The following is a 20,340-nucleotide window of genomic DNA, read 5'->3' on the forward strand; positions in this document are numbered from 1 at the left end:
ATTAGTCCATCTGGGAGGAGATCCCTCAGGAGACCATCCGCCACCTCATCAGAGCATGCCCAGCGGTTGTAGGGAGGTCATACAGGCACGTGGAGCCACACACACTACTGAGCCTCATTTTGACTTGTTTAAGGACATTACATCAAAGTTGGATCAGCTGTAGTGTGGTTTTCCACTTTAATTTTGAGTGTGACTCCAAATCCAGACCTCCATGGGTTGATAAATTTGATTACATTGATCATTTTTGTGTTTTTTGTTCAGCACATTCAACTATGTAAAAAAAAAGTATTTATAAGAATATTTTATTCATTCAGATCTAGGATGTGTTATTTTAGTGTTCCCTTTATTTTTTTGAGCAGTGTAGTAGATAGCATATCCAGGTAGGATAGTGTATAGTTAGATGGCATGTCCAGGTAGGACAGTGTATATTATAGTTAGATAGCATGTCCAGGTAGGATAGTGTAAGTTAGATGCATGTCCAGGTAGGACAGTGTATATTATAGTTAGATAGCATGTCCAGGTAGGATAGTGTATAGTTAGATAACATTTACAGGTAGGACATGTGTAATATAAGTTAGATGGCATGTTCAGGTAGGACAGTGTGTAGTTAGATAACATTTACAGGTAGGACAGTGTATAATATATGTAGATAGCATGTCCAGGTAGGACAGTGCTATATATAGTTAGATGGCATGTCCAGGTAGGACAGTGTGTAGTTAGAAAACATTTACAGGTAGGACAGTGTAATATATAGTAGTAGATGGCATGTCCAGGTAGGACAGTGTATAGTTAGATAACATTTACAGGTAGGACAGTGGTAGTATAGATAGATGGCATGTTCAGAGGACAGGTGTGTAGTATAGATAGATAGCATGTTCAGGTGGGTGTGGATCAATGCCCCCTCTAGATCTGCCCGTCAGTGTTAACAGGAGAAGAGTGTGACAGATATCTGTGTCTACATGAGGTTATAGTGACCCTGTGGGACCGAGGTCCATACTGTGTCTGTGTGTCTGCGTGGGTAGGTTTACATTTTGGGTTGTGTGTGTGCATGTGCTTTACATTTGTGGTTGTGTGTGTGCATGTGCGCTCCCGCCCCCTTTTCTTTAAGCTTCCAACATCCGCCCAAACCTCCACACACACAGAGTCCTATTTGTGGTCAGCAGGAGGAGGCTGGGGTGCTGGAGGGTGTCCATTGTGTTTTCAATAGAGCTGATTGGAACAGAAGGAATAAGAAACCCCCTCTTGGTCTTCCTGCGTGTCTCTCTCTCTTGCAATCCTACGGTCTCTCCTCTCTCGCTATCCTCTGTGTCTCTCTCTCTCTTGCTATCCTCTGTGTCTCTCTCTCTCTTGCTATCCTCTGTCTCTCTCTCTCTCGCTATCCTCTGTCTCTCTCTCTCTCGCTATCCTCTGTCTCTCTCTCTCGCTATCCTCTGTCTCTCTTCTCGCTATCCTCTGTCTCTCTCTCTTGCTATCCTGTCTCTCTTCTGCATCCTTGTGTCTCTCTCTCTTGCTATCCTCTGTGTCTCTTTCTCTCTCTCTCTTGCTATCCTCCGTCTCTTTCTCTCTCTCTCTCTCGCTATCCTCCGGTCGCTCTCGCTAACTCGCTCTCTCTCTCTCTCTCTCTCTTCTCTCGTGCTATCCTCCGGTCTGCTCGCTCTTCTCTCTGCTATCCTTCGGTCTCTCGCTCTCTCTCTCTTTCGCTATCCTTCGGTCTCTCGCTCTCTCTCTCTCTTTCGCTATCCTTCGATCTCATGCCACATAGCTAAAGTAACCACTATGGACACATCACTACACAGCACATCATTCACACCAACATGCTAAAGTAGACTGTTGGTTTGTGTATACACCATTTTTTGAAAGTCAATGACTATTAATGTGTTTATCAGAGCTTTCAAAGGGATTTTGAGGAGGCTTCTATGAAAAGTCATTCTGGCACTGGACAACGATGAAGAGAGGCTACGTTCTCCTAAAGCAGACCATTGGATCTTTGTGTTTAAAAAATAAATAAATAAAGTCCGGTAACAGATGCTGAGACTGATAATTACACACACATTTTTTTGCCCACCTTCTGCTCCTCCAATTCCCTAGCGTCTTCATTAATCTCTCTCCATCGCGGTCCAGCCTCGTTAGGRGAGCCTTGTTCAGCAGTCCTTGAGATACAATCAAAGACGGTAAATCATAACTGCACATCAACACACTGAACACAGTCCAGATTCCTGACCAGCCATGACAAAACAATGTCTGCACACCCAACCGCCCCAAATCACCCTTGCCTTTATTATCAGGTAGAAACAACCATCGGCATGGCACTACGACAACTACCCACCTCACACACCACACACACACACACGGGCCATTTTCACATACAGTAAATAAAACTTAAATCAAGGCTTCCTGAAGTCCTCATATAACCCAGGTTGAGTGGCCTTAATCAAGGCTTCCTGAAGTCCTCATATGACCCAGGTTGAATGGCCCATAAGTCCTCATATGACCCTCTCTAATTGGAGAGGCCTGTCTGAGGCTAGAGCATGGAGCAAGAGGGGACAGGTCCCAATTTGTCAACTTGCATTAACTCCCCAGGAGAATAGCAGAGTAAGTGAGTGAGTGAGTGTTTGTTTGTTTGTGTCCAGGCTAAGTACATGGGGACCTGCGTCCATTACTGATCAGTCCCATGTTTGTTTAACTGTACCGCTGTACCCGTGGGGATTCTCCAGTCAGCCGGAGACCATAGATCTTCTGCACATTCTAGCTCTCCTTTTAACAGCTTGGTTTCTCTTGATTAGGTTTTCTCTCTGACCATCTCTCACTTTGTCCTTATGTCCCAGTCTTTCATTGTATTTTTACTGTCTACAATTGTCTTAGGTCTGCCCCTCTTTCTCTCACTCCCTCTTTCCTGCTTCTTCCTCAGTCTTTCTCCCCATGTACTCTCCTCCGTCGATCTCCGGGGTGAGGATGGATGGAGAGGGGGAGGGAGGTAAAGACTGGGTAATGAGAGAGGAGGTGAACGTCAGGATCAAGGTGGAGGGGAAAGACAAAATAAATCTAGATTTTCTGAAGAACACTGAAAAAAGCCCCAATATCATCAGGCCGTCTACAGTTGAAGTCGGAAGTTTACATACACTTAGGTTGGAGTCATTAAAACTWGTTTTTCAACCACTCCACAAATTTCTTGTTAACAAACTATAGTTTTGGCAAGTCGGTTAGGACATCTACTTCGTGCATGATACAAGTAGTTTTGACTACTATTGTTTACAGACAGATTATTTCACTGTATCACAATCCAGTGGGTCAGAAGTTTACATAAACTAAGTTGACAAAACTAAGTTGACTGTTCCTTTAAACAGCTTGGAAAATTCCAGAAAATTATGTTCATGGCTTTAGAAGCTTCTGATAGGCTAATTGACATCATTTGAGTCAATTGGAAGTGTACCTGTGGATGTATTTCAAGGTCTACCTTCAAACTCAGTGCCTCTTTGCTTGACATCATGGGAAAATCAAAAGAAATCAGCCAAAACTCTGGGAAAAAATTGTAGACCTCCACAAGTCTGAAATTGCTCCCAAGGATGAACCAAACACCTGAAGGTACACATTCATCTGTACAAACAATAGTATGCAAGTATAAACACCATGGGACCACGCAGCCGTCTACCGCTCAGGAAGGAGTTCTGTTTCTAGAGATGAATATACTTTGGTGCGAAAGTACAAATCAATCCAGAACAACAGCAAAGGACCTTGTGAAGATGCTGGAGGAAATAGGTACAAAAGTACTATATCTACAGTAAAACGAGCCCTATATCGACATAACCTAAAAAGCCACTCAGCAAGGAAGAAACCACTGCTCCAAAACGCCATAAAAAAGCCAGACTACGGTTTGCAACTGCACATGGGGACAAAGATCGTACTTTTTGGAGAAATGTCCTCTGGTCTGATGAAACAAAAATAGAACCGTTTGGCCATATGACCATCGTTATGTTTGGAGGAAAAAGGGGGATGCTTGCAAGCCAAAGAACACCATCCCAACTGTGAAGCACGGGGGTGGCAGCATCATGTTGTGGGGGTGCTTTGCTGCAGGAGGGACTGGTGCCACTTCACAAAATAGATGCATCATGAGGTAGGGAATTATGTGGATATATTGAAGCAACATCTCAAGACATCAGTCAGGAAGTTAAAGCTTGTTCGCAAATGGGTCTTCCATATGGACAATGACCCCAAGCATACTTCCAAAGTTGTGGCAAAATGGCTTAAGGACAACAGTCAAGGTATTGGAGTGGCCATCACAAAGCCCTGACCTCATCCTATAGAACATCTGTGGGCAGAATTGAAAAAGCTGTGCGAGCAAGGAGGCCTACAAACCGGACTCAGTTACACCAGCTCTGTCAGGAGGAATGGGCCAAAATTCACCAACTTATTGTGGGAAGCTTGTGGAAGGCTACCTGAAACGTTGGACCCAAGTTAAACAATTTAAAGGCAATACTACCAATACTAATTGAGTGTATGTAACTTCTGACCCACTGGGAATGTGATGAAAAAAAAGCTGAATAAATCATTCTCTCTACATTATTCTGACATTTCACATTCTTAAATGAAGTGGTGATCCTAACTGACCTAAGACAGAGCATTTTTACTTGGATTAATAAATGTCAGGAATTGTGAAAAACTGAGTTTAAATGTATTTGGCTAGGTGTATGTAAACTTCAACTGTATATAACAACTCTGCCTAACTGCAGAAAAACTAGAATATACTGTTTTAAAAAACTAATTGTTTAAGGAAATATACATTATTGATATACTACATATTACTGTATATAGAAAAAATGCTCCAGTTTTCTTTTAAGACACATTTAACATTCATTATTTAATTTCCCATGGAGGACATTCCAKATAAATATTTTAAGTTCAACCAAAACAGACTAGAAAGTCTTCATAGATCCGCACAGCCAAAAAACAACAAAGACCAACCCACAAACAAATAAACAAAGGCGAACAAAACCACAGCGGTCGTTCTGCAAGGTCGGCACATTTTCCCATATTAACACATTTGAATAGCAAAACCAACCACAATGCAGGCTGTGACCCAGTTGAGCTGCCACGGGCACAATTCAACCCCTATTGAAGTATTTTTGGAGTAACRTTTGAACATATGTAGGAAGCTAAGTCAGAAAGAAATGGCTGAATGAACAGCTGAATAGCTCATGTAGTGTTAAACTACTAGATGTYTTACAGAGTTCCAGTACTTGACCCTGGCAGTAGTTGACCCTGGATGCATTAATCCAAATCCTCAGAGACTGTACTGTATCTTAAGTGGCTTTCACACTACACAATATCCGCCATGAATTTCATATTTGGTACGTCTCATTCTTAGGCAGTCCAGGTCATTCCAAATGAATATCTGGGCAAAATATGAGCAATGTGAATAAACACACACAAAAAGGTATGTGGACACCCCTTCAAAATAAGTAGATTTAACTATTTCAGCGACGAGTTGTGGATTCCGAGATGCAGTTCTGYACACCACTGTTGTACTGCTCCTGTATTTGTCTGTTTGGGGTCCGCCTGTTAGCTTGTACCATTCTTGCCATTCTCCTTCGACCCCTTTCATCAACCAACTGTTTTTGCCCCCTGGACTGCCGCTGACTGGATGTTTTGTTTGTCGCACCATTCTCTGTAAACTCTAGACACTGTCGTGCGTCAAAAGTCCAGGAGGGCAGCCTTTTCTGAGATAATGGATTCGCCGTGCCTGTCACCGATGATCATGCCCCGCTCAAAGTTGCTTAGGTCACTCGTTTTACCCATTCTAACGTTCAATTGAACAGTGAGTGAACGCCTCGATGCCTGTCTGCCTGCTTTATATAGCAAGCCACATGACTCACTGTCTGTAGGAGCGATCCATTTTCATGAACGGGGTGGTGTACCAAATAAAGGGGCCGGTGAGTGTATAACATAACACATGACATTTAGCAGAAGTTTTTATCCAAAGCAACTTAGTCATGCGTGTATACATTTATATCTATAYGGTGCGTTTGGAAAGTATTCAGACCCTTMACTTTTTCCACATTTTGTTACGTTACAGCCTTATTCTAAAATGTATTACATGTTTTTCCTAAACCTTCACACAATACCCCATAATGACAAAGCGAAAATAGGTTCAGACATTTTTGCAAATTTATAGAATTTTTAAAAACTGAAATACCTTATTTACATAAGTATTCAGACCCTTTGCTATACTACTCGAAATTGAGCTCCGGTGCATCTGGTTTACATTGATCATCCTTGAGATGATCATCCTTGAGATGATTGGAGTCCACCTGTGTTAAATTCAATTGATTGGACATGATTTGGAAAGGCACATACCTGTCTATATAAAAAGGTCCCACAGTTGACAGTGCATGTCGGAGCAAAAACCAAGCCATGAGGTCAAAGGAATTGTCTGTAGAGCTCCGAGACAGGATTGTGTCGAGTCAAAATCTGTCGAAGGGTACCAAAACATTTCAGCAGCATTGAAGGTCCCCAAGAACACAGTGGCTTCCATCATTTTTAAATGGAAGAAGTTTAGAACCACCAAGACTCATMCTAGAGCTGGCCGCCTGGCCAAAATGAGTAATTGGGGGAGAAGGACCTTGGTCAGGGAGGTGAACCCGATGGTCACTCTGACAGAGCTCCATAGTTCCTCTGTGGAAACGGGAGAACCTTCCAGAAGGACAACCATCTCTGCAGCACTCCGCCAATCAGGGCTGTATGGTAGCGTGGGCAGATGGAAGGCACTCTTCAGTAAAAAGGCACCCTACAGCCAGCTTGGAGTTTGCCAAAAGTCACCTAACAACTCTCAGATCATGAGAAACAAGATTCTCTGGTCTGATGAAACTGAGATTGACCTCTTTGGCCTGAATGCCAAGCGTCACGTCTGGAGGAAGCCTGGCACCATCCCTATGGTAAAGCATGAGGGTGGCAGCATCATGCTGTGGGGATGTTTTTCAGCGGCATGGACTGGGAGGCTAGTCAGGATTGAGGGAAACATGAACGGAGCAAAGTACAGAGAGATCCTTGATGAAAACCTCCAGAGCGCTCAGGACCTCAGACTGGGGCGAAGGTTCACCTTCCAACAGGACAACGACCCTAAGCACACACCCAAGACAACTCAGGAGTGGCTTTGGGGCAAGTCTGAATGTCTTTGAGTCGCCAAGCCAGAGCCCGGACTTGAACCCGATCTAACATCTCCGGAGAGACTTGAAAATAGCTGTACAGTGACACTCCCCATCCAATCTGACAAAGCTTGAGAGGATCTGCAGAGATGAATGAGAGAAACTCCAAATAYAGGTGTGCCAAGCTTGTAKCGTCATACCCAAGAAGACTCGAGGCTGTAATCGCTGCCCAAGGTGCTTCAAAAAAGTACTGAGTAAAGGGTCTGAATACTTATGTAAAAACATATTTTTATTTTTAATACATTTGCAAAAATGTCTAAAAAATTTGTTTTGTTTTGTCATGTGGTATTGTGTGTAGATTGATGAGCGGGGAAATGATTTAATCCATTTTAGAATAAGCTGTAATGTAAAATGTGGGAAAAGGGGTCTGAGTACTTTCCGAATGCACTGTAGGTGGCCCAAGCAGGAATGCGAAACCTTTGGTGCTGCAAGTGCTTTGCTCTACCAAMTGAGCCACTATGGTCTAACAACTGGCAACACAGAATGGTTCTACACGACCGTATGCACAGTTGCAAACCTGTCAAGGGATTGACCCAGTTCTACCATTTCAAAGCCTTTCTTTGACAGTGCAGGATATTTAAGTCCACTGCATCAAAGGTGAGGAACCAAATCTTAAAACACTACCCCTCCCATGTCTAATAACCTTAGGAATGTTCTGTACTTGAGCAACGGAGCATTAGACACAAAACATTTTTGATAAAGGGGGAAGTCTACTCTACAGCCCTGGAGCATCAACAGCTGGCCATGTGAATGTCACAGAAACAGTCAAGTGGTGATTACGACTCCAGACTGTTTCTGCGGAGCGAGAAGAAGAGAGGTATGGATGGAGGTGACATTGGATGACAGGGAACGGAGGACGACCTCTGAATGAGTGTTACCTCTCCCTCCGTTTCTTCGATTTGGCCAAATGCATTACAGCCAGACATCGTKTGTTAGACGGAGATTAAAAGGGACATGATTTGATTACTTCTGCCTGCTTGTTATGAATACTGCTCCGTCGCTGAAGGAAAGTCACCTTACTCTACACCGAGACTATGTAGATCGAGACTGCTGATTACATGACGGCTGTATATTAACTCTTTCAGGTGTGAGTATGGTCATGCAGAAAGACATGGCTAAAGGCAAAGCAGAAAAAAAATAACTTAGAGGCTAATTTCTTTATTCAAGGTTCTGTTGCAGAGGCCTGAATGCAAGGGTTGTAGCAATACTAACGTCAGTGGAAGTGTGTGTGTGTATGTGTGTGTGTGTGTGTGTGTGTGTGTGGTGCGTGTTTACACAAGTCTGAGTGCCGAAGTGGTTTGGTATTTGTTCCTTTAGGCTTGGTTTCAAAACTGCCTGCCATGGTCAGTCTGGAGTTGAACAGGACTGCCAAACAAGGAACAAAGCTGCAATCATGGATCTTAGCATGGAGTCCAGTTACACAAAATACCATTTTAAATCAATAGACCTGACTGAAACAATACATGGTGAGTAGACTGAGCAGATTGAGCGCCACCATACTTTGCATCTCATTTCCCTACCCCTCAAATCACAGGACACAGTTCAGAACAACACATTCCACATCTGCTGTACCTTAGTAACATAATTGATCTTATCTATTCTCTCTCGTGGTATAAGTACTGTTGCTGATGGTTCCTAAAAGACCAATCCTAAAGTAAATTGTGCAATGGGTTTTGAATGACACCATTACACGGTCTGATTGTTATAGCACTGTGGTTATAATAGTGTCTAGACCAGGTGTGTGATGTTCAGGGAGTCCCTCTCTGCTGGGGGTAAAGTTCAGGCATGCAGGCACACACACATACCTCCCCTGCAGTGTGGCTGCTGGTTTCCTGTCTGCTCTGGCTGATAATTTCCCTGTAATATGAGTGTGTGTGTGGTGTGTGTGTGTGTGTGTTGTGTGTGTGTGTGTGGTGTGTGTGTGTGTGTGTGTGTGTTGTGTGTGAGAGGAGAGAGAGAGATGAGCAGCTGGCTAAACACACAGAGGCAGGGCACCAGGAGAGCTACTGGACGTGGGGAGGCCCCAGCAGTCAACCAAAACACAACTCCCTCAAGAAATCACTGTGTGTACATAGTTACCATAAAATCAGTCCCCTCCCAGACAAATCCCAGTGAAAACGTAGACAATAATAAGACACTCAGGAGGCACACGCTCCAAGGCCACGGGAAGTACTGTTTAAACAGAGCTCATATCACACGCTTGGCTGAGGGCTGCTAGGGACCATACTGAGAGGTAAGGGAACTAATGGAGACAAAAGGTTACTCAGTGATAATCTGTGACAGCGAGCCACTGACAAATGTCTGCTTTAAGTTTCCTCAAGGTTTTCTTCCGCATTTTCCGGAGCATTTGTCTAACCAGGCAACGAGAAAGACTAATAGTGGAAAAGGGTTTACTAAACTGAGAACAAAATGTTTTTATCACGGTGACAACTTGCCTTAGAATAGAGGGAGTCCAAAGGGTGCTGATGAAAAGGGTCTGAACGGCCGGTGTGTTTCCTCAATGTTTCCCCAATGTTTCCCCAATGTTTCCCCAATGTTTCCTCAATGTTTGGCTTTTGTGTGAAAAAGTTTAATAATGGGGTTAGGACAGAAATAAAAAGACGGGAATAAAACGGATATGGTTGCTTTGCCACAAGGGCCACGAGGAGAGGTTAGTGGAGGAGTAAACAGCTCGCTCACACACACAACGACCCTCCTTCCTCGTACGCACCCACCCTCCGCCTTCAATCCTCCCCCTCCACTTCCTCCCCCCCTTCACCCACCCGGCCAGCCTGGGAAGAAATAGTCCCTGATCCGATTCCACAACGTAATCAAAACACTGGGCTTTGTGGGAGCTAGTGCTCCTAGCTGGCGAAGTGGCAACTTGGACTGGGAGGAATCAAAGGGGGATGAAGAGGCAAGTTTACATAACCACGGTCAGCATGGGAGGAAGAAATAAAATAATCCTTGGCTGGGCCAAAAAAGGCAAAGAGGAGAAGGAAGGAAGACTAACCAAAGGGAAATATGAAAACAAAMGGATAAAAGCTACTGTAGGAGTGCCCTTTGGTCCTCAAAGCAGCCAAATCCTCTGGTTTGGGGATGTAATTGAGACCAGACGTCGACACTTGAAATAGCTGCTGAAAGCGTTGGGATGCGGTCGATGGAAGTGGACTTGTCACCAGAGGGTAGAAAGCTCCAATCCCAAGCCCAGAGCTATTTGCATAATTAAAGATGAATTAGAGGAAATGTCTCGAAAGTCAAAATGAATATTCCTGTTGCCACAATGGCCCCCTTTAAAATAAGACTTTCTACCAAGATAAATGTCTGAAATCGTCTTCGGGATGATCTGCGCAGGATGTCTGCTCACTCCTTTCTACGTGTGACAGCGAACTTACATATATCGTTTTTAAGACCAAATTGAGAAACTGTGGATGGCTATGACGTGGAGGTCATGTTTTATTGTGTGAGCATACCGTTCCATTCCCACAGTATTCCTTCCTGTCAGTCATGCACCCATTCTCCCATATCAGAAACAGATGAATACTTAGGGTTCTTACCTGTAGAAATACAAGTTCTACTGTTCCTTCGCTGACATTGCAAACATCCCAGAATTCCACTTGCTGGTCCCCCATGTACACCAGTCCAAACCTGAAGAAGGAGAAGAGAGGAGATTAAAATCAACAAAAAGACGTTGATGCTGAAAACATGCAAAGAAAATATTTTACAGGTTTGCACTACCAGTGGATAAGCATATAAGAAAACATAGAAGTCAAAATAAATGCATTTAGTTAATAGTGAAAGTACTTGCTACTAGGCTACAGAATATCCTATTATGAATACATTATCATAGGCCCAGAAGAGCAATCACTCGAAGGCTGCTACATATGCAGTTATATGCTAATGATCTTTCTCCCACTGGCCGGAGCTAAACTTATGGAATTGTTTAGCTTGAGTCATAGATCGCCATCATTATTCATACTGCCCAGGTGAGGCCTACAGGATTAGGTMAAGGCAGACTTTGTCGGAGGTGCTACTAAAATGTCTCTGGCAGAATTAAGAGATTTCTTAAATTATCTTGGATCAATTCTGACCATTTTGAGGAAGTGTATACTGGCTACGGCATCTCAAAATTGACAAACAGTACTAATGCCGCTTTTTTTCTCATTTTTCAAGTGAAGGTCTTTTAAGGGTGATGCGAGCACGGCTAGGCGCCAGCCGAACTGCAGCATGCTGACGCCTTAACGGGGCCCATTGTAGTGCTTTTAAAAGAGACTCCCACACGACATGATCAGAGAATTACTGGACATAGCGGGTCAGTTACCAGTTAGGAACAAGTGTAGACATGAAATAAATCATCCAGAGAAAACAGAGTAAATGTCAGTAATTAAACGGACTACCACTTAACCCTACTTAAGTGTGATTTCGCAACACCAAACAAAAATGGATCAAAGACCGACCAGACGAAACAACTTCAAAGCTGGTTTACCAGACCCAGATTAAATAGGTACTTTTCCTGTTGAATATCCCATGTATAAGTACAGTAACGTACACACAAATATATGTTTTGAGCAAAATAGGTATTTTTGTTTAGACACAAGTACAAACTTCATGGAGTAGAACATTCAAGGAGGTCTGATGGTGCCCACTGACGTCATCAGCCTCCCCCCAATAGAGAACAAAGAGGAACCCCCCCCCCCACGTCAGAGCACACCTGGACCACCTATTGAGATGTGCCTTTTGTTAAGTAAAATCAGGTGATATGAGCTGAAAAGGCGACTGGAGTAGGACTTTAAGCTTATTCCCAGACTGAAAATCACRTTGTGCACCTTGACTATGCATCTTAGGTGATTGTAAGGGATGTTATTCACTTCTGCAAAGGAGTTAAAAAAGACAGCCATTGTCAAGGAATACTGCCTGTAAACAGCGCCAACATTTGGTCAAACCTGGAGAATCTCCATAAATCCCTACAGGTAGTAAAAAGACAGTGGTAAGTAAACAATATGTTTCTGCCCGGGGTCTGCACTGTATTAGCATATGCTGTCTTAGCATTTTGTCGTCGCCATGGCGACACATTAAAACCCTGAGGCCTTTCGCCAGCTGAGCCCTGGCTCATTTGTGAAACTTCCTATATCTGGATCTGTCGGGTCAAGCCGCGCAACGCTTCCCTCAGGTGAGGCAAGCACAGACCCAAGGGAAAACCTGAGCTGCTAGGTCCGTGATAAACGAACCCATTAATTTATCACTACCTAGACATTGACTGCTAGAGCCTGAGTTGACGTCTGAATGAAGACAAATGGATATACAGTATATTGGATATTGTTTGGTTCATCGTTTTAACCTGAATGTTTATCTKCATGCAGTTTGGTGGAGGCTGAAATGGAGAACGTTGTCATCTTAGATCTTTTTTGTTCTCCCCATAAGACTTCCCATTCAGGGATTAGTAGAACAATGGTCCCTCAGGTCAAGCAGACAGTCTACAGATAACCTTATCAGAAATAGTAAGAATAGCTAGATAGTGTAAACCTTTATCACAGATCTACACTGTATGCACATCTTGCATTGTCAGCTGTTGACTACCTCTGACAGGAAGTAAATGGTATATTGTAGGGTTGCGCTTGATGGAATTGACTACATCTGACAGGAAGCAAATGGTATGTTGTAGGGCTGTAGGGTTGGGCTTGATGGAATTGTGTAAAGGCACTTGTGACACACCACCATTCACTTTAATTTAATGGAGGTTTTAAGCAGGATGCTTTTAAGACTTAAAAAAGTGGAACTGACAGTGTTTTAACTACCTTGCAGATATGAAACAGACAATCAGTCAAAAATATCAAATTCCCAGTTTCTCGTCTGAGTGTGCCACAGAGTAGAAGAACTGATGAATTTACAAACGCAACACCGGTTGAATATGACCGGTGTCAGTAAACGTAGGCAAAAAAAGTAATTGTTAGTCAAGAATGCTCTATATCACATATAAACAGCCTAGCTAACCAGCTCTGCTAGGGTGAGTAAAATGGTCAGAGTGAGGTGTTCTCTCATTTGTGTCTGAAAGTAGCTAGCTAGCAAGCTAGCCAACTTTAGCCAGTTAGCTTGGGCGCTTGGTTGCAGGCAAGCTGCAGAAGGACGAGTAGGCTACAATTTCCCATTGTTTATCAGTGCAATGCAATGTACCCCAACAACAGAATGGTGTGGAAGTACCCCAACAACAGAATGGTGTGGACGTAGCCCAGCAACAGAATGGTGTGGACGTAGCCCAACAACAGAATGGTGTGGACGTAGCCCAACAACAGAATGGTGTGGACGTAGCCCAACAACAGAATGGTGTGGACGTACCCCAACAACAGAATGGTGTGGACATACCCCAACAACAGAATGGTGTGGACGTACCCCAACAACAGAATGGTGTGGACGTACCCCAACAACAGAATGGTGTGGTATACGGGTCAATACAAATACAAATACAAATACAATACAAACCACTGATTGGCCAGCTATTATCCTCTATTATCTTCTAATAGCAAGCATTTTTTAAACAGTCTGTGAAACAAGTCTGAGGTGGGGGTTTTGAAGAGTTTTTTTCTCTCCAATTTATGCTTTGGCCACAAATACGAGCATAGAAATCCGTCAACAACATTATTTATTTGGATACGAGTGAGAATTTCACTGGACAGTTACCTTAAAATGGGTAAAATTGTGGCCATGAAATGGACTGGACCCATTTCAATGACCCATTTCACCCCTGCCAAAAGGGGTCACCAGCACTAAACAGAGGGGTAATTGTACCCTCCCTCACACACACACACACACTTTGGGCGGGTGACATCACACTCATTGTACTAAAAGCCCTCGCAGACATGACCGGCGCTCCAAATAAACAAGGCCTTTTTTAACTGGGCCGAATGGGGCCAACTCAACGTAAATCAGGTCAGACGTACAGAGAATTACAAAAAAAAATAATCACTGCCACACCACACTTCAGAAACAAGTTTGCTGTAAACAGCCTGGGGGAAAACCACACGGGACTTCAGAAACAAGTTGGCTGTAAACAGCCTGGGGGAAACCGACAGGACTTCAGAACAAGTTGGCTGTAAACAGCCTGGGGAAAACACACGGGACTTCAGAAACAAGTTGGCTGTAAACAGCCTGGGGGAAAACCACACGGGACTTCAGAAACAAGTTGGCTGTAAACAGCCTGGGGGAAAACCACACGGGACTTCAGAAACAAGTTGGCTGTAAACAGCCTGGGGGAAACCACACGGGACTTCAGAAACAAGTTGGCTGTAACAGCCTGGGGAAAACCACACGGGACTTCAGAAACAAGTTGGCTGTAAACAGCCTGGGGAACCACACGGGACTTCAGAAACAAGTTGGCTGTAACAAGCCTGGGGAAAACCACACGGGACTTCAGAAACAAGTTGGCTGTAACAGCCTGGGGGGAAACCACACGGGACTTCAGAAACAAGTTGGCTGTAAACAGCCTGGGGGAAAACCACACGGGACTTCAGAAACAAGTTGGCTGTAAACAGCCTGGGGGAACCACGGGACTTCAGAAACAAGTTGGTGTAAACAGCCTGGGGGAAACCACACGGGACTTCAGAAACAAGTTGGCTGTAAACAGCCTGGGGGAAACCACACGGGACTTCAGAAACAAGTTGGCTGTAAACAGCCTGGGGGACCCACACGGGATTCAGAAACAAGTTGGCTGTAAACAGCCTGGGGGAAAACCACACGGGACTTCAGAAACAGTTGGCTGTAAACAGCCTGGGGAAAACCACACGGGACTTCAGAAACAAGTTGGCTGTAACAGCCTGGGGAAACCACACGGGACTTCAGAAACAAGTTGGCTGTAACCAGCCTGGGGAAACCACACGGGACTTCAGAAACAAGTTGGCTGTAACAGCCTGGGGGAAACCACACGGGACTTCAGAAACAAGTTGGCTGTAAACAGCCTGGGGGAAAACCACACGGGACTTCAGAAACAAGTTGGCTGTAAACAGCCTGGGGAAAACCACACGGGACTTCAGAAACAAGTTGGCTGTAAACAGCCTGGGGGAAACCAACGGGACTTCAGAAACAAGTTGGCTGTAAACAGCCTGGGGGAAAACCACACGGGACTTCAGAAACAAAGTTGGCTGTAAACAGCCTGGGGGAAACCACACGGGACTTCAGAAACTAGTTGGCTGTAAACAGCCTGGGGGAAAACCACACGGGACTTCAGAAACAAGTTGGCTGTAAACAGCCTGGGGGAAAACCACACGGGACTTCAGAAACTAGTTGGCTGTAAACAGCCTGGGGGAAAACCACACGGAACTTCAGAAACTAGTTGGCTGTAAACAGCCTGGGGGAAAACGTGGATTCGTCATAGCAACTTCAAACCTTCAATATAAAGGCTGCTGTGAGAAAATGGAACTTCAAAAAGAGGACATTCTAAAACAAACATAGTTCCCATAATCGTCGGCAAACTAAATAAATATTGAAAATGAGCATATGATCTGTTCATTGACTATAAGAGTGATGAGATAAATCTCAACGATGTTCTTGTAAAAACATTGGCCAGCTATGCGCACACACACACACAACCTGCTTGTCTATTCTTCCTCTATGGTGGGTTTGGAACACACATTCCCCTAACACATAAAAAAAACTGAAATAGCACAGTGTCATCAAAACCAACAATGCCATAATTATTTTGTGGTTAAGCTGTTGCTCTTAAAACTACCACAGACAGTCCTTCTTTGGCCATGGTGGGGCTATAACTAAATACAAAAAAATATACTGTTTTCATTTTCCCTGTCAAGCAGAAGATAAAAGGGTCCCAAATATAACCTCACAACATCCTGTCCAAAAGGCCTTGCCCTCTCCAGCCACTTGGCACGTGGCTGATGCTATCCTCATTTCTTCCTTCCCTAACTAACAATAGGTTATCGGCTCCCCAGACTACACAAACGTTATGTCTATGCAGGCACAGTCCTCCAAAACAAATGTAACAAAGGACTGAGGCTTCAGTTTCTTAATAAGAGTACACTATATAGCATCATGGGTGAGTCAGAGGGGCCCACTGGCAGTTTGTGGAGCCAGCCTACTTCACATTATCAAAAAGAGAATGTTCTTTGGAGCCCTAATTCTGAAGGCATGTGATGCACTAACCAGAATTACTCATGTTACTTCATAATAAGAACTGGGAGAGAATGGGCCCCGCCACTCACTCTGATGAGATAGAAACTCATTCAGCCCTTATGACAGCGAACTCATTAAGTTGAATTGTGTTTTCAGTCAAAATAGGACAAAATGATGAGCGTTAACCTATATTTGTATGGCTACTTCATTAAGTTTCCACTGCATATCTGTAATTTCACGCACTGGGAGTAAGCCGATCATTTTAATCCGACAATGACACGTGGTGTTTGTGTGCAAAATCTCCCATTCACATCAACATGTTTCAGTTTTCAGTAAGTGGAAAAGAACACATTAATGTGCAGTTTAGGGCACGCACGCCTGGGCTATCAGGCACGCACGCCTGGGCTATCAGTTAGAAAAGTAGGCAGGTGAGACCTAACTCCAGGATGAGACGTCAACGTCCCTCTAGCTGTCCCACCCCACTCACCCTCTCCTCCACGCCTCGATGGTCTCTTGGACCCTCCCCCTTCTCTACATGCTTGATGGGCCGGGCCGTCCCTGTCGCCTGTCTGACAGTCTTTCACACATCTCCAGAGATCACAACAGAGAGCCATTCCAGGGTCTACGGAGTGAAAAGAACTGTGTTGTTCATGCGGTTTTGTTGTGTCAGGCCCTGGCCTTACTGGTCTACAACCAAACGCAGAATTCTGGTTCATCGCATATGATTCCAGTCATGTTCCAAGCAGCATGCTAAATCTGCAAATCAAATCAAAATCAGGTGTAGATCTTTGCGTGAAATACTTACTTACAAGCCCTTAACTTTATTTTCCTAACAGCATTGTTGGTTAAGAGAATACTTACTAAATAAACGAAAGTTWAAAAAATAAAATAACAATGCGGCCATATACAGGAGGTACCGGTACCGAGTCAATGTGTGGGGGTACAGGTTAGTAATGAGGCTATATACAGGGGGTACCGGTACCGAGTCAATGTGTGGGGGTACAGGTNCCGGTACCGAGTCAATGTGTGGGGGTACAGGTTAGTAATGAGGCTATATACAGGGGGTACCGGTACCGAGTCAATGTGTGGGGGTACAGGTTAGTCCAGGTCATTTATACATGAAGGTAAAGTGACTACGCATAGATAAGTGCAGCAAGAAACATCTTGAAATACAAAATCAAAGCAGGATTTGGTCAACATGATAACTGATGTCATAAATCAGCAGCTACGGGTAACCGGTGTGAATGGAAATCCTCAACGTAAAATGTGTCAGTGGGTGACATTGGCCTTTCTCCAGCAGCCTGACCATAGTCTCTGCAAAATATGGCAAATCAGTTCTGACGATATTGCCAGGGTTGGTCCTTTCTAGCATGACAATTTAGTGACTAGTAATGATGACTGGGGGCAGAGGAAGTTGGTCGTACGGTTTTGTAACAAAAGCACATTGTGTTCCTGATTCAAAAGGTTTTTTGCATCAAAATTTCATCTGAATTCAGAAGTGATAGGCTTTTTTTCTTGTCACTTACAGATTGAGAAATGTTTGTTACTTTCCTTCTAAAGGATCATCATTAGTATTTTCACACTGTCTAGCGTTGTTAGCAACTTGACCAGTCATCCCAAGGAGAGAAGTAAACTTGACTCATGCTAACATGCAACTTATTCAACACCTGTCTTTTATGGGCTAAGAAATACGAGACAGTGCGACTAGAATTTTCCACTTCATATTTCTCACTGTGCTTATTTCTTTCCCACAGAGTTATCCTACACTCTTCACTTCTCCAAAACGTTCAACTCAATGAAAACCAACAGATTGGAACAAACCAGTAGATTAAGGATCTATCTTAGAGCCAAAATCAGCTAATTAATCAGAAAGTTAAATGAAAAAGTTCATTCCATGATTTGTTCCACTTGATTTAACAAACACAAACAGGGGAGGAGAGAAGATCCATGGGAAGATGCATCTCCAGCCTCTGAGATGATTGTTCATATCTGTAGCCATCAAATGCTGCAATAAGCTGCTTTTCAAGTCAAATCTGATCATTTGAAAAACTGCTAAGGCCAAGTATGTCTGACCAATGACTGTTTGCAGCAGCAGGATCAACCACCAAGATGATATAGGCTTTTTGAAATACATTATTGACTTGATAAAGAGGGTGCAGACATTGTGATGAAAACCATTTCCTCAAGCTTGAGGTTAAGATCAGCACATGTTCCATTATAATGTTTGAATGTCAAAACTTGGAGGAGGAGAAATCAAAGAGCCATCGCTCAAGTCATTGAGACCAGTAGTAACGAGAGACTCCTAGTAAAATGAGACCACGGCTTGTCGACAGACTTCTGCTATCTAGGACATGTGGTCGTGGGAGTGTCAGGACAATCAATTTGTGGCGTGCAGTCGATGGGAAACGGATTGACTGTCGAAGCTCTATGGGGGAGGTTCAGGGTCATCGAGCAAGTGGCTATTCCAGTGATGTCTATAAGCTCTAGAAATAGCATTTCAATTGTTGGTTACCGTTGATAAGCATTGATAATTGACTACTGTTGCGTCTTCACCTTGAGCGATCTAGTAAAAAGTAAGGATGTTTTGAAACCAGGATGGCAATATTTTTTCCATGGCAAAAATGTAAACAAAGCACAAACTCTTTGGTCCTTTAAAAACCCTTTGAATGTAAAATAGTGTGTAAAATAGTACATAAAATAGTGTGTACAATAGCTTGGAAAATAAACAATGATGTTTATTTCCAACATTAGGGCTGTTTTCCTTAAGAAATTAAATCTGTTTTTGTTTCCTTGCCATGATACTAACGAGTATTGCGATGCTGGTATTATCCCGGCCCTGGTAGAAAGCATTAGCTGACTCACACCGCACACCCAAATGTTTTAGAGAAGCTGACTAACGAAGAGTAAAYTGTAGAAAAAGAAAGTCGCACACTCTATACATGCTCCCAACTATTTATTGGGTAAAGCTAATAACCAACACTATTTAATGGGTAAAGCTAATAACCAACACTATTTAATGGGTAAAGCTAATAACCAACACTATTTAATGGGTAAAGCTAATAACCAACACTATTTAATGGGTAAAGCTAATAACCAACACTATTTAATGGGTAAAGCTAATAACCAAAATTTTGGCAACACGGTGCCTTCTTCACCTTGACTGGTAAAAACAAGTGCAGTCCTATTTCAACCCACAAGGTCAACAACACCCTCATAAACGATGTCTTGTCCCAACACTCATTGCTCAAGTGAAGAGTCAATAAAAAGGCAAATGTTGTAGAATTCTGTCCTGTGGACAACAGTCAAGACTTCTGACTCAAACCCACGGTGTCAGTTCAGCTATAACTAACATGTCCTCCTGAGTACAAAATAGATGAATTAACTTTGCTGGATCCAACAGACAGTTCAGAGTGTACAGAGACTAAGGCCCATACACTGAAACATGAGCTGCCAATGACCATGCCAGCTACATTCACAGGCAACACAATAAAAACCCTTTCATTGTATCTCAGCCCCCGGAGATCTGTGTGTTCGTCTTCACGACAAGTGGGTGTTTTTATTTTCAACCCACTTCCTTACATTTTTGGGGTTAACCCCTAAATCTGTGGAATGTGCTCGGCCGAAACTGTGACTGCGTGCTTGGACGGTACAAAAATAAAGGCATAACGGAAGAATAGGTCAAGGTTCTTTCTCATGTTTATGTTCTCCACCCAGCCTGTATATTTGCATATGAAGACATAAACAAGTGTTCACTTTGCACAAACTTTGGAATACTTTGATGGTCACAGACCAAAACTAGTGTCCGTTAAACACTGTGAATTTGCAAGAAGTACGCACCAAGTGTGTATGCGTGTGTTTTTTAAAGTGCGTGTGTTTTTTAAAGTATACGCATGTGATGTCTGAGTCCTGACAGTCGCTCTCTGCTACCAGAATTCCCTCCAGCTCGAGCTTATTAGGCCAGCTGTGCTGAACACATCTGATGCTCTGTGTGTGTGTGTGTGTGTGTGTGTGTGTGTGTGTGTGTGTGTGTGTGTGTGTGTGTGTG

At 43.5% G+C, this 20,340-nt stretch overlaps 1 protein-coding gene across 1 annotated transcript in view; it reads right to left on the reverse strand.

Annotated features, from left to right (window-relative positions):
- LOC111970756 (plexin-B1-like) overlaps window positions 1-20,340 on the reverse strand; it is a 149,773-nt gene that overhangs the window by 109,530 nt on the left and 19,903 nt on the right. The window contains exon 2 of the mRNA XM_070445843.1: window positions 10,736-10,826. The gene's annotated coding sequence lies outside the window, so the exon portion shown is untranslated. The remainder of the gene's footprint in view (window positions 1-10,735; window positions 10,827-20,340) is intronic.

Source organism: Salvelinus sp. IW2-2015, linkage group LG11 (genome assembly GCF_002910315.2).
Source record: "Salvelinus sp. IW2-2015 linkage group LG11, ASM291031v2, whole genome shotgun sequence".
Lineage (NCBI taxonomy): Eukaryota > Metazoa > Chordata > Actinopteri > Salmoniformes > Salmonidae > Salvelinus > Salvelinus sp. IW2-2015.